Genomic DNA, 14773 nt, shown 5'->3' with positions numbered 1-14773 from the left:
ATGGAACTTCTATAAGGATGGGATAGAAGTCAATCATCACTTAGTATTATTAAATACTAAGTCTGAACATCTTTTACAGGGTTACTACTCGAACTACATACTACATCACAAAGTCTTGGCCTATTGAGTCTTAAAACTTCATTAGCCTTTCTTTTGATCTTCATTTAATTCTTCTAAATCTTGCACAACATTAATTGTGATACTGCCGAAGTACTGATCACCATCTTCGGTTCTTTCGACTCTATTAAACAATCACTTCTTCAATCTGTACAGCGGTAGAACAACTTCGTGGATTTGCACCAACACATTTATCTTGCCCAAACGTGTTTCAAATGCACGTCTTTCTTCCAAAGATGTTATTATATATCAAACATACTTTAAATGTATATTACCACTCTATTGGTATTAATACACTTATTACGATAACAATTCATATTTATTATTTTACAATATCTCATGATCGTTTATTCATAAACTTATCGATGTCAACTATCATAAGTCTCTTTATCACTTCGAAAAATCCTATTACGAAAATTCTTAGAATTCTGAACATAAAATTTTCTAAACCAAGGTCGGCAACAGACCTTAAGCTTTTTCAAATAATAGCAATTATAGATAAGCACCTTAAGGCATGCTATATTCATTTATCATTTAGCACATATTAGAATATAAGGCATATCTCCTCTTAATATTCTAGTGCTTGACTCCATTAGATATTCAACCTAAAATATACCAGATACATATCGTATCATCTTCACTTAACAATTCTTGTTTAAGCTTAGAAATTCTCAACATTCCTAGTTCACTTAAACTAATTTTCTTAAAATTCTGAAGTAACTTAATATCTTAGAATACTAGGGTTTATCACTACCCAATTCCCCACTTAAATATTTCCTATGGTTTGTATCCATATACTTATTATGAATCAGCTCATATATTGAGCTTCCAACAGTTTAAGTCTACATACCCATCCGTGATATTTAGTTCACTTAAACCATTGCTCTGATACCATGATTGAAAGACCCCAACTTTCGTATTTATGAAAGACCCAAACTTTCATACTATTCCAACATTATTATTAAGTTACTTCCTCAAAACATGCTACATGCATATTTATAAAACAACATTTTATATTGATAAAGTGATTACAAAAGATTGGATACAAACTGACTAAGTTTTATTACATTTCATATCTACCCAGGAATCTACTATTCATATACATACATGAACATTAAAATACAGAGAAATAGTATTAACTATTCTAAATCTTTCAGTAGTATAAAACTATATTGGATACTCATCACCTGCAATTGTTAAATATTGAGAGGGATAAGCGATAACGCTTAGTGAATTCAATAAATAGATACAATATAATCTTATGCCTTATATATACCAATATGACAGAAGCAAAAGGGAACAAGAACAACAATACATATGCATATCATATGTCACGCTTTCAATATCAACTCAAGATTTGATTCAAAGATTTACGATCATTGAGACATAACAATTTCAATACTTGATATGCATCAATAAAGCTTTGGCCCAAATAGCACATAAGACATATAATTTCTGATTATCAATATGATAGATTTCAGGTTTTCACGCCCTGTTTAGCATTTCGGTAGATTTTAGGTTTTCACGCCCCTTTTAACATTTCAGTAGATTTCAGGTTTTCACACCCTGTTTAACATTTCAGTAGATTTCAGGTTTTCACGCCCTGTTTAATCTTCTGCCAATGCCACTTAAATATAAGTCATTCACTTAAGGGGAACATGCTCTACATGGCCAGAGGCTTTCGTACCATTACCAATGTGAATCTAAGTCTTTTCACTGATCACATGGTCAAAGGTATTACTTTTGCTATCAAAATATCAGAATAAGAATAACACGGAAAAATAACTCGAAATAATAACACTGAGAAGCACATAGCATATATAACACATAACATACAATTGTTCCTATATATTGAACTCACCCTAAAATAATCGGGGGTTAAAATAGTAATTTGAGCAGCATACCGGCTCCAAATATGGCTTTATTTGTTGAAAACCGGGAGAATTAGCTAAAAACCGGACTCTAAAAAGGTAGTGCTTCAAAACCGAGAAGATAAATTTTTCGGGCTTCACGGCACCCGGGGCGTGTTTCGGGTGTTAAAATTGACATCGGGGCTTCGGGGGATGTCAAAATAGTCAAAATATGGAAAAAGGGGCCAAAAATGGCAATTTTCTAAAATTACCCGGGAAGGCTCGCAGGCCTCCTATTTATAGGCGAGAGGGCTCGGATCCGGAGCAATCAGAAGCAAGCACGTGGCTCACATGCGAGCCTCCAGGTGGCTCGCTTCGCAGGTCAACATGGGAAGGGCAGGTGGCGGTCTCGGATTGGCCGAGCCTTCGGTGCGAGGGGGTTGCGATACGAGGCTACACGCATCGTCTGCTGAATGGACCAAACCTCGGACTCAAGAAGAACGCAACACACGGGTCGGACACGGGGCATGCATGGGAGAATCCGATGACGTGGCCTATTCCGGACCTTATCCTTGCGAGATTCCTCGGAAAATGAGCCCAAATCTTCTAAAATCCATAACTTTCGCATACGAGCTCTGTTTTTGACGTTCTTTATATGCACGCGTAGCTAAAATTATGCTCTACAACTTTCGTTTAGACTTCGTCGGCTAGTTTTGACTTTAATTTTAATATTATTATTTTTAACAGACCGGGATTGGAAAATCCGTTAAAAATTCATATCTTCTTCATCCGACATCCGTTTTTGTCAGACTTTTTACCGTTGTACTAAAAATGACGAGACCTTCAATTATCGTTTAGGTTGTGTTGGCTAAAAATCACTAGATCTAAAATTCGAGTTTTTAGCTGTCTACTGCTAAGTTGAAACTTCGAAAAATCATAACTTCCTCATACGAAGTCAGATTTTGGGGTTATTTTTATCGAACTTCTCGGTTTAACGAATACTACGACTTTCATTTAAATTACTAAGGCTAAAAAGTAGTTTATCAAAAACTCATTTTTTATGTCATTCGCGATTGGTCATAACTTCTTTGTTATAACTAGGATTTTGACGAGGTTTTCGCCTACATGTTTCTAACGAGATTATCTACAACTTTCAATAATAACATTTTACTTATTTCAAATTTTATATTTTCGCAATATTTTACTATTTGGATTTTAATTGGAATCTCATAAGACTTCCAATATTTTATGAGTGATTCTAAACATAGTTTTACTTCATTTCTAGTAAAAACTATCCGTTAGAACTCAACACTCAATTTCACATAATATTATTCTCTTTTATAATTTACAATACACGATTTCAAAACGTGTATGGTACAACCAATATCATCCTTTAGCCCTATGCGTCTCGCATGCTGAAGATGCTTAAACCTACTCAGTCCCTTCGTGAGGGGATCTGTTGGGTTCTCATCCGATGATACCCTCTTTGCCACGAGGAGTCCTTCTATTCGATGTCTGATGAAGTGATATTTTCTGTCAATGTGTCTGGATCTGCCATGATCTCTCGGTTCCTTGGCTAAGGCAACCGCACTATTTCTGTCACAAAAAATCTCCATAGGCTCCTTTATAGCTAGTACAACTACATGGTCTCCGATGAAGTTCTTCAGCTATATCGCCTCCTTTGTTGCCTCGCTTGCTGCTATATACTCTGATTCGCAAGTTGAATCGGCCATAGTATCTTGCTTGGAAATTTTCCAAGCAACTACTGCTCTGTTTAAGGTAAAGACCCAGCCTGACTGAGAGCGGAAATTATTCCTATCATTCTGGAAGATAGAATCACTATACCCTACTACTCTCAAGTCATCACTCCCACCGAGGATAAGGACCTAGTTCTTAGTCCTCCGCAGGTACTTGAGAATGTTCTTTACTTCAGTCCAGTGAGCCTTGCCAGGGTTCCCCTGATATCTGCTGATCATGCTCAATGCAAAGGCCACATCAGGATGAGTACAAGTCATAGCATACATGATCGATCCTACAACGGAAGCATATGGAACTCGACTCATCTCTGCTATCTCAACCTCTGTACTTGGGCTCTGAGTTTTACTCAATCTAACATTACTCTGGATCGGTAACTCACCTTTCTTGGAGTTCTGCATGTTGAACCTTTTCAACACTTTATCCACATAGGTGCTCTGACTAAGTCCAACTAGTCTCTTACTCCTTTCTCTCAAAAAATTTATCCCTAGGATATAGGCAGCTTCTCCAAGGTCCTTCATAGCGAAACACTTCCCAAGCCAGGACTTCACTTCCTGTAGAGTTGGGATGTCATTTCCTATGAGCAATATGTCATCCACATACAGTACCAAAAAGCTAACTATACTCCCACTAGCCTTGACATATACACAAGATTCATATTCGCTCCTCAAAAAGCCAAACTCTTTGACTTTATCATCGAAACAAAGATTCCATCTGCGAGGTGCTTGTTTCAATCCATAAATAGATTTCTCAATCTTACACACTCTATTAGGGTACTCTGCGCTAACAAAACCATCTGGCTGACTCATGTAAACATCCTCAGCCAACTTTCCATTAAGGAACGCGGTTTTGACATCCATTTGCCATATTTCATAGTCATGAAATGTGGCAATGGCTAGCATAACCCTAATAGACTTAATATTTGCTACTGGTGAAATGGTCTCATCATAATCAACTCCCGGAGTTTGAGAGAAGCCCTTTGAAACTAGTCACGCCTTATAAGTGTGTACATTACCATCTATGTTGGTCTTCTTCTTGAAGATCCATATGCACCTGACTATCTTACGACCTGGTACCTTGCAACCAAGTTCCAAACTTGATTGTCATACATGGACTGTATCTCGTTGTCCATAACCTCTTTCCATTTAGCAGCCTCAGGGCCTGCCATGGCTTCCGTGTAGCTGTTAGGTTCATCCAGACTTACCGGTGTGCTATCACTGATAAGTGTATCACCTTCCGTAGTAATATGGAATCCATAGTAATGCTCATGTGCATTCCTAACTCTCGTGGAATGCCTCAGAGGTACAGACTCGTCTGTCAGGTCAACAGGAGTTTCCTCCTCGGGTTGATTGTTAGGGTTTAAGGTTCCTTCACCGCTTGACTCATTAATTTCTTCAAGGTCAATTTGCCTCCCACTGTTTCCTTGGCTCATGAACTCTCTCTTGCGAAAGACTCCTCTCCTTGCTACAAATACCACATTATCACTGGGTCTATAAAAGAGGTAGCCAAAGGATCTCTGTGGGTAGCCGATGAAAAATACACCGCTTACTTCGAGGTTCGAGCTTGTAGTGAGTTTTGCGCCTCACGAAAGCCTCACAACCCCAAATCTTGATGTGGTCCAGATTGGGAACTTTTCCAGTCCACATCTCGTGAGGTGATTTGGCAACCTTTTTAGTAGGGACTAGATTAAGAATATGGGCGGCAGTCTCTAAGGCATACCCCAAAAATGTGATTGGTAGTGAATCTCGACTCATCATGGAACGAACCATATCAAACAAGGTTCGATTACGCCTCTCAACCACACCATTAAGCTGTGGTGTCCTGGGATGTGTCAATTTCGAGACACTCCCACATTCCTTAAGATAGTCATGAAACTCTGTACTAAGATACTCACCACCTCGATCGGATCGAAGCATATTAATGTTCCTGCCCAACTGATTCTCCACTTCCTATTTAAATTCCTTGAACTTTTCAAAGGTTTCTGACTTATGCTTGATTAAGTAGACATATCCATATCTACTAAACTCATTAGTAAAAGTCACATAGAAGCAGTTAGCATCTTTTGTGGCAGTTCTGAAGGGTCCACAGACATCAGTATGTATGAGGTCCAACAAACCTTCACCCTTAGCACAAGTACCAGTGAAGGGTGACTTTGTCATTTTCCCAAGCAAACAAGATCCACAACTATCATCTGACTTTAGGTCAAATGACTCCAAGACTCCGTCCTTTTGGAGCTGGCCTATGCGTTTCTTGCTTAGATGTCCAAGACGACAATGCCATAATGATGGTTTATCCAAGATGGTGGAAGAATCGATACAAAATTCATTATTTCCTATGTTATCAACAACCGACACAGTTTCATAGTCACCGTCACAAGGTAATTCTTTAAAATAAAGAACATTATTAAGAAAGCATTAATACCACCACATTCATTATCAAACGAAAAGGTAAAACCTTGTTTGTATAAACCATGAAAGGAAATAATATTTCTCGCCATTTCAGACGAGTAACAACACTTATTCAAATCTAACACTAACCCATTACTTAGCAACAAATAATAAACTCCAATCTTGGTGACAGGTGAAGCTTTCCTATTCCCCATGATCAAGTTATCTTCCCATGCTCCATATTCTCACTTCTTCTTAGTCCTTGCAAATAAGAACATATGTGAATACCACAACCAGTGTCAAGGACCCAAGAATTAGAATGGGGTGAGTTATTAGACAATATAGTGTAAATACTTGCATGGTTGGGTTTTACTTTCCCATCCTTAACATCTTACAGGTACTTTAGGCAGTTTCGCTTCCAGTGCGACTTTTCATGGCAATAGAAGCATTTAGCCTCCTTAGGGTTGACAGAAGAAGTGACAAAACCTCTTTTGGTTCCACTTGAAGAGGAGCCATCAAGGGAATTCCCCTTGGTACCCTTCAAAGGGCTCTTCCTCTTCTTCCCTTTACCTTGCCCGATTGCCAAGACAGGAGCCGCGGTAGGAGTAGGAGTGCTAACAACCTATTTACCCTTAAGACCACTTTCGACGGTCTTCAAGAGTCCTTGAAGTTTGCTGAGTGTAACTTCCTCCATGTTCATGTGGTATGCCATTCAGAATTGATCATAACAAGAAGGTAAGGAGTGCAAAATGATGTCAATTGCCAACTCCTCGGGAAAGTTCACATTCAATTTCAGCAAATGGTCCACAAATCTTTGCATTTTCTGCATGTGGCCCGTGATGGGTTCACCATCCTTCATTCGGGTTGTTATCATGGAGGAGATGATTTCATATCACTCTTGACGAGCACTCTGATGGTATCTTTCCATCAAATCCTAGTGCATCTCAAAATGATAGAATTCTTTATAGGACTTTTGGAGCTCAGCTGTCATTGTGGCCAACATGATACATGTCACTTTGGTAGCATCTCTCTCATGTACTGTAAAGTCAGCGATCTCCTCAGGAGTAGCAGACGACTCATCAATTTCCTTAAGCTCCTTGTCGAGGACATATTCCTTGTCCACATAACGAGTTACCATCCTGATGTTCCAGATCCAATCCATAAAGTTGGAACCATCAAATATGACTCTCCCACAAAGGTTCATAAGAGAGACGGAGCCGGTAGGGTTTGATCCAGAAGCAGCATTGTTGGAAGACTTCTGAAAAAAAAAGAAAGACAAGTTTAGATTAGATATAAAGATAGTCCTTAATAAGACACCCAAATGTAATATTAAGGCTAGGACCCAACACAATATTTTATAACTTAGAAGAGGGATTCCATAATCCAAGCTATAAAACATTTGAAGGTAGGTGAATGACGATTCAACAATTTCCACCATAAAAACGAAATTAATTATTTGGTTTTAATTGGTTTTTGAAACTCCTAGATTCTTTTGAGATTCATTGAACTTTTCAATGGCATGTTTCAATCTCAAATGTGCCCTTCACATTTTGTTATTGGGATGCCGAGGATCACAAAACATGGTGTGAAGTAACCATGCAAATTACTTGGTACTCTTAATGTTTATCACCTAACCGATGTGATGGTTAACCACACGCGCTCCACCGGTATATGGTAAACCTTAAGCCACCCTTTGCCTACCTTGTTAAGTCCAGGTTAGTGTGTCGGTTAACCACACACGCTCCACTAACGACATAATCAAAGTGCAAAGTGTAATTTCATGGGTTAGCACCTTATTCACATTTTCCTAAAGTAGCTAAGATTGGGAATATATAAAAACATTTAGTTACTTTATAATCATCATACTTTTAATGAGGATTTAAAGTCATTGTCCTACCCGTTCGGCTGTCACAACTAGGAATTTGGTGCCTTGTAAACATTGAACAATGATAACAAATGTGAACCAACAATGTGAAAGCATGTATGATGCTTATTCAATAACAACAAAAATTCCATCAAACACTTTATAAGAGCACATAAAATAGTCAATAAAAGGTTGGAAGCCCTAAAAATCCCGGTTTAAGTCCATTTTGGACTAGGATTTCCTTATTGGGCCTAATGGACCAATAAGTTTCCAATTTGATATCTTTAGGCTTAGAACTCTTATATGGGCTCTAATTTGGAACCACCTTCATTTATTTTAACATTTTGGGCCATATTGGGCCTAGAATGAAATAAAATACCCTAATGGGCTCTATTGGGCCATAACAAGTCTAATTAACCTAAATGGGCCATAAAAATTCATTCTCTTTGACAAGTTGGGCCGTGAGGCACCCTAGGAGCCCAATGGGCCGAAAATCATCAAAATGGGCCCATGATTTGGATTTAAGCACTAAAGGCCTAACATTTCTTTTCTTTCTTCCCTTCTCTAGGCCCATCTATATCTATATATATATATAAAGAGAAGAAATAGAGGTTGACTTTGGGATGCCACCACATTTTTGTCTAGATGATAACTAGGCCATTTATTCACCATACAACCAAGCACACTCATGTTTCCATGCACTCTTCTCTCCCTCTCTCTTTTTCTTCTTCGGCCAAGAGCAAGAGAATGAACACACACACCTCACAAAACTCTCTCTAAAACACTTAAGACTCATCCATTCTTCTTCATCCAAGATCTCTAAATTTGCTTGTGTTTCACGAGATTTTCACAAGATAATCATCATCTTTGGTAAGTTGATGCCAAAATCCATGATCTACTTACTTCATTTCATAAAAAATCTCTTCTTAACTCATTTAAACTCTTTATCACCATCTTAGAAACCCTCTAAGTTCGAAATCAACCCAAGAAGGCTTGCTAGGGCCGAAAATAGCATCAAACTTCTCCCAATCTTCTTCAAAACCGAACCCACAACTCAAGGTGGGCTTCATACCCCTCTCCTTTCATTTTTCATTTGTTTTATGGGGGGGGGAATACAAGAAAATGTGTAGATCTATGTGTATGTGTATGCTATGTGTGATTTTATGCATGTATGTATGATTTTATGTGTTTTTGTGATGAACATGTAACTAAAAAGGGGTGTTAAGTCGAGATCTATACCATAAGAAAGAAAAAAAACATGAACTAAGTATTATTATACTAAACAAGTCAAGAATATTAAGTCATAAGTTTGTGAAAAACATATTTCAACATAAAACCCATTTTTGGGCTTAAATTGTAAAATATACAAAAATTTGGGTTAAAAGTTGCCAAATCACGGTTTCTTAAGGGTCAAAAGAGTCAAAACAGTTCCAAAAATTGTTTTTCTTAATATTAAAATTTTCAAAGGACTTGAAATGTAAATTTTTAGCTTAATGGGCTAATTTTGGGCTTTTCGGCCTAATAGGCCCAAAAATTGCGAAAAATGACAATTAAAGGGGCTGAAATGAAACTTTCTTCAAATCAAGGGATAAAAAGGGTAAAAAAACTATTTCAAGGGTCAAAAATGCTTTTCAGTTCCAAAAAGGATAAAAAATGTAAAGTTTTTGGATTTTGGGCCAAAACTGTAAAAATTGCGAAAAGTTGTGTTTTGAATCGAAAAATACTATTCTAAAAGGGGTGAAACTGTTAACAAAATAAGTTTTGAATTAAAACTATCATTTCAACAAATCTATGATGCAAAAGTGTCAAGAAAATATTTTAAGGGCTAAAAATGTCCTTTCTTTTATATAAAGGACTAAAACTGTCATTTTTATAAAAAGGAGGGTGTTGAAAAGGTCAAACCACTGTTTTAGGCAAATTATTTCATTAAGTCAAATACAAAACCACGACTTATGAAAAAATGAAAGACGAATACACATTTAACTCCAAATATCGTTATAAACAAATCGATTGGTCTTGAATCGATACAAAAACAACAACCGTTAAATCGAACCCTACAAAAGATATGCGATACCTAAGATGAGTAATTATTCAAACTTTGGGCTTGAAAGTTTCAAATCATGCTTCTTGGACCTTTCAAGTCCATTTACATGATCTTTGGGCCCAAAGCGATAACGCTTATATGTTATTGGGCCTCCTATGGCCCAATTCTATATAAAAGGACTTTCAATGGCTTTCATGTGCTATTGAACCCTAGGGGTCCATTAGTATTGCTAGTAAGGTCAAAGTAATCAAATGCGAGATGGACCAATGAGTCCTTTGCATCCCCGACGTCCTAAAGTAAACTCACGGAAGTAGCAGGATTTGTACTCCTCTTTTTCCTCGTTTGCTAGGCTTATGAGAAATCAACGTAAATAGATTCAGGGTGATAATCGAGAGTAATCAAGGTGGTTGGATTAAGTGAGTTATAGCGGGCGACGCCTCTAAGGATCGTTCGTAAACGGTAGTTATAAACTAGACATTACTAATGCATGGTTATAACAACTCACAAACCTTAATTAATCCAACACCACCTGAGTAATCAAGGAAGAGTAAACAGAATCATTCATTGCGGCGATATAACAATTCAAGAAATCACTAAATTTTATGTATTTGGAAAACATCGGGTTTTCCGGGGAAGTTCAACATTTTCACTTGTACATTTAATACTAAGTTCTTCAATTGTTCATGTTTTGAAATCATCATGCATATTGTACGGATCTTCACACTTTTTTTTTTCTATAAACAATGGTCTTTTTAGAAATATCGGATTTTCTGGGTTTTACAAACTACATAAATCATTTTAACACAACATACTTATGAACTCACCAACATTTCATATGTTGACCGTTTTTCTAAATAACTTGTATTCTCAGGTAACAGGTAAGCCGAGGAATAAGTACCAAGTGTGTTAGGGTGTTTTTGCTTTTGAAATCTATCAAACAATGTATGTATGGATTTGAAATGTTAAAACGATGTACTCGATGTGAACAATTCCAGTGGTAATATATATATGCATGGTGATGTTTATGTTATGATTCATGTATATTCATTGTGATATGCAACTAACCACACATTGATATGCAACTATAAACCAAAAAGGGGGACAAAACAACTCTGAACAAAACAAAACAAATAAAAACACAACAATAAAACACTCCTACTCGTAAGACACAAGAAAAATAGCATAGTACCAAACCAATCAAGATAATGCTGACATCTCGGTTAAGTCGGGACTGTTCATAGTCGTATTAAGGAGTAAATGTAGCTCGATCAACTACATTTCCTCTGAGGTACAACTATCGCAGGCCCCGAGGAAATCACAATAGTAAGTAAACCTAACAACGTACTGTCACACCCCCAAACCTGAACGGCGGAAACGTTCGGGGGCGAATGACTTCATGTGGTAACGTAACAAATGAATACATAGTAAAGAAAGCAATACAACCATCATATATATAATTGAAAGTTTACATTTGTCAAAAGTTAGATGTTCAAAACTTAATTACAATATGATGTTAAAAACACGAGATTAAACTGGCGCCGCAGCATCCCTTCATCAAAAGCGTAATGAATACCTGAAATTACTGAGTTCCTGGGACATACAAGTAATTTTGAAAGAGTAGATCAGCATTTAAGCTGGTGAATTTCATAAGTATTTAAGTGAAAATGTTCAAATGAAATGAAATGTTTTATCTTTGTTTGTTTGTGTTTAGAAAATCCTATATTTTCTACTAGTATAAAAGTAGCCTTCACTCAAGACCAATGTTTGTCTCCAAAATGTATGTAAGTGTAAAATAACCAATGAGTTTGAAAACCTTGTAAATCAATGCATTTTTAATACCCCTTGTGAGTTTTATAACCATACTATTGACTCGGAATGCCTATACACAACGTTCTTCAGGCGTTGGAATGTTATGACGTTTGTCACCCCAAACGGTGGACTGCAGCTAACAGTCAGGGCGCGGGTTTGTCAAGCCCGTATAGATCTATACACAAACACCATGCTCCCCCTCCAAGGGATTCTGGTATATAATACAGAACTTGAAATGTGTACTCGAACGTACATGAAGTTAGTGTCTCACAAAACCGTGGTATAAAAACAGATCTACTTGTTAAAATGTTACGTTTGTTCTTGTATACGAAAGTAAACTTCTTGAAATTCATGTTTCTAGTACATAAGAGATAGAAATTTGTTCGTAAAACTATACCTATCATAGTTTTCTAAAAGTGTGTCTTGTTTGTTTAGAAATACCTAGAAAAAGAATCACTTGTTTATGAAAGCATAGATTTTTGGTGTAGAGTCTAAGATAGACAAGAATAATCTAAGAAAAGTTTAGTTTATACATGCATTACAACAATTTATATTTCAAAAGATAGAATGCTATTTTAACATATGTTATATATATAAAAGTTCCTTAAAGGTTTATAAATCGCATGTGATTTGAATATATAACAGCATATAAAAGAGTTTCTTTATGTAACACACGATAATACTCATGTGTTTTACTTGTAATCCCCCCCCCCTTGAAAGCATATAAAAGCATTTAGAATATTTAAAAAGGTTGATTAAGGGGTATGAAACTCACTTGAAAGTTTGAAGATAGCGAGATGGAAAACCGGGCAGAGTTTCATCTCGGGAAACGGATTTTCCTCGGGATTCTCGGGAATCTCGGGAGTAAAATCGACCCTCGGGACTTGAGCCAAAAAGACCAGAGCTTCGGGTTTGAACGGCCACGGAAAACGAGACAAGATCGTGAGAGAGAGGAGAGAAATGAGCCCTTTTCTCGGAAGCCCTCGCATCCTATTTATAGGAAGGCTAAACCGCCTCGGTACGCGGGGCGTACGCTCGTACGCAGCGCGTACGCGTACGTCATGCATGACCGAAGCTTCGACTGCCTCGGCTTCGGATGGGACGGGTTGCTGGGTACGCGGGTCGGATGGGACGGGTTGCTGGGGAGACGAGTCGGATGGGACAGCGGGTCGGACGGGACAGCGGGTCGGACGGGTCGGATACTTCGGACGGGTCGGACGGGTCGGATAGGGCGACGTGGACGATCAGAGGCCAAGTCTCTCGGGTACGCTGGGCGTACAGGGGTACGCAGCGCGTACCCGGATGAGGACGCTGACTCCTCTTCGGATAAGGTCCGAAATTTTGATTTAAATAAATATATAATTTATTTAATAAACTTCAAAAATTCATATCTTCTTCATACGAACTCCGTTTTCGATGGTCTTTATATCCACGCGTAGGTGAGACTACGCTCTACAACTTTCGTTTAGACTCCGACGGCAAATTCCGAAATTATTTTTTATTATTTATTTTAAACTCATCGTGTTTAAGGAATTTCTTTGAAAATTCATAACTTCTTTATCTGATGTCGGTTTTTGCCAGACTTTTTACCGCTGGAATACCATTGTCGAGAACTTCGATTCTCGTTTAGGTCATTCCGGCCAAAAGTCGCTCGATCTCCGATTCGAGTTTTTAGTTGTCTGTTGCTAAGTCGAACTTGGAAAAATCATAACTTCGCTATATGAAGTCAGATTTGGACGTTTTTTTCACGTACGATCATGGTTCAAAGACATTTAAACATAGAAGCAAATTAAATAGAACTATTTTTACATTTTATTATGAAATTAAATTTTATTACCAAAAGTGGTTACAATACTTGACCCTTTTTGGTCATTACAAAGAGTTGAAATATCGGGTTGTCACATCATCCCCCCGTTAGAGAGAATTTCGTCCTGAAATTTAAAGTAGTAAAGATACTAGTGAACATGAAAGAGATGAGGGTACGTTTGTTTCATCTGATCTTCGCGTTCCCATGTGAATTCAGGTCCCCGGTTGGCGTTCCAGTGAACCTGCACGATGGGTATGCGACTTTGTTTTGTTTGCTTGACCTCTCGGCCCATGATTTCTACTGGTTCTTCCACAAAGTTGAGGCTCTCGTTGATCTCGATCTCGTCGAGTGGAATAACGAGAGTCTCGTCGGACAGACACTTTTTCAAGTTTGAGATGTGGAAGGTTGGATGGATGTTACTAAGTTCGCGCGGTAGGTTAAGCTTGTAAGCCACAGGGCCGATTCTGGCAAGGATCTCGAAAGGCCCTATGTATCTTGGATTTAGTTTTCCACGCTTTCCAAATCGTATTAAACCCTTCCACGGTGAGACCTTTAATAAGACGTGGTCTCCTACCTGGAATTCCAAAGGTTTCCTCCTTTGGTCAGCGTAGCTTTTCTGTCGGTGTCTCGAGGCTTTCAATCGTTCACGAATCTGAACGATCTTCTCTGTCGTTTCTCGTATGATTTCCGGACTGGTGAGAGTGCTTTCAGGAACTCTTCCTCTAGCTAACTGGGTATCGCCAACTTCAGTCCAGCACAGAGGGGATCTGCACTTTCGACCATAGAGGGCTTCAAACGGAGCAGCCTTTATGCTTGTATGATAACTATTGTTGTATGAAAAAATTCGACAAGGGGTAAATGAATATCCCATGCCTTTCCAAAGTCAATCACACAGGCTCTCAGCATATCTTCTAAAGTTTGTATTGTTCTCTGACTTTGTCCGTCTGTTTGTGGGTGGTAGGCTGTACTCATGTCTAGCCTAGTTCCCAGGGAACTTTGTAGTGATTGCCAGAATCTGGAAGTGAATCTACTATTTCGATCGGAGATAATGGATATCGGAACACTATGCAGTCGCACTACTTCCCTTAAGTAAGTTCTTGTAAGCTTCTCCATTTTGTCAGTCTCCTTGATGGGTAGGAA

The sequence above is a fragment of the Lactuca serriola genome, chromosome 4 (assembly GCF_051521515.1).
Source record: "Lactuca serriola cultivar US96UC23 chromosome 4, Lser_US96UC23_V15, whole genome shotgun sequence".
Classification (NCBI taxonomy): Eukaryota; Viridiplantae; Streptophyta; class Magnoliopsida; order Asterales; family Asteraceae; genus Lactuca; species Lactuca serriola.
The sequence above is the reverse complement of the archived record's forward strand: the minus strand, read 5'-3'. Positions refer to the sequence as shown.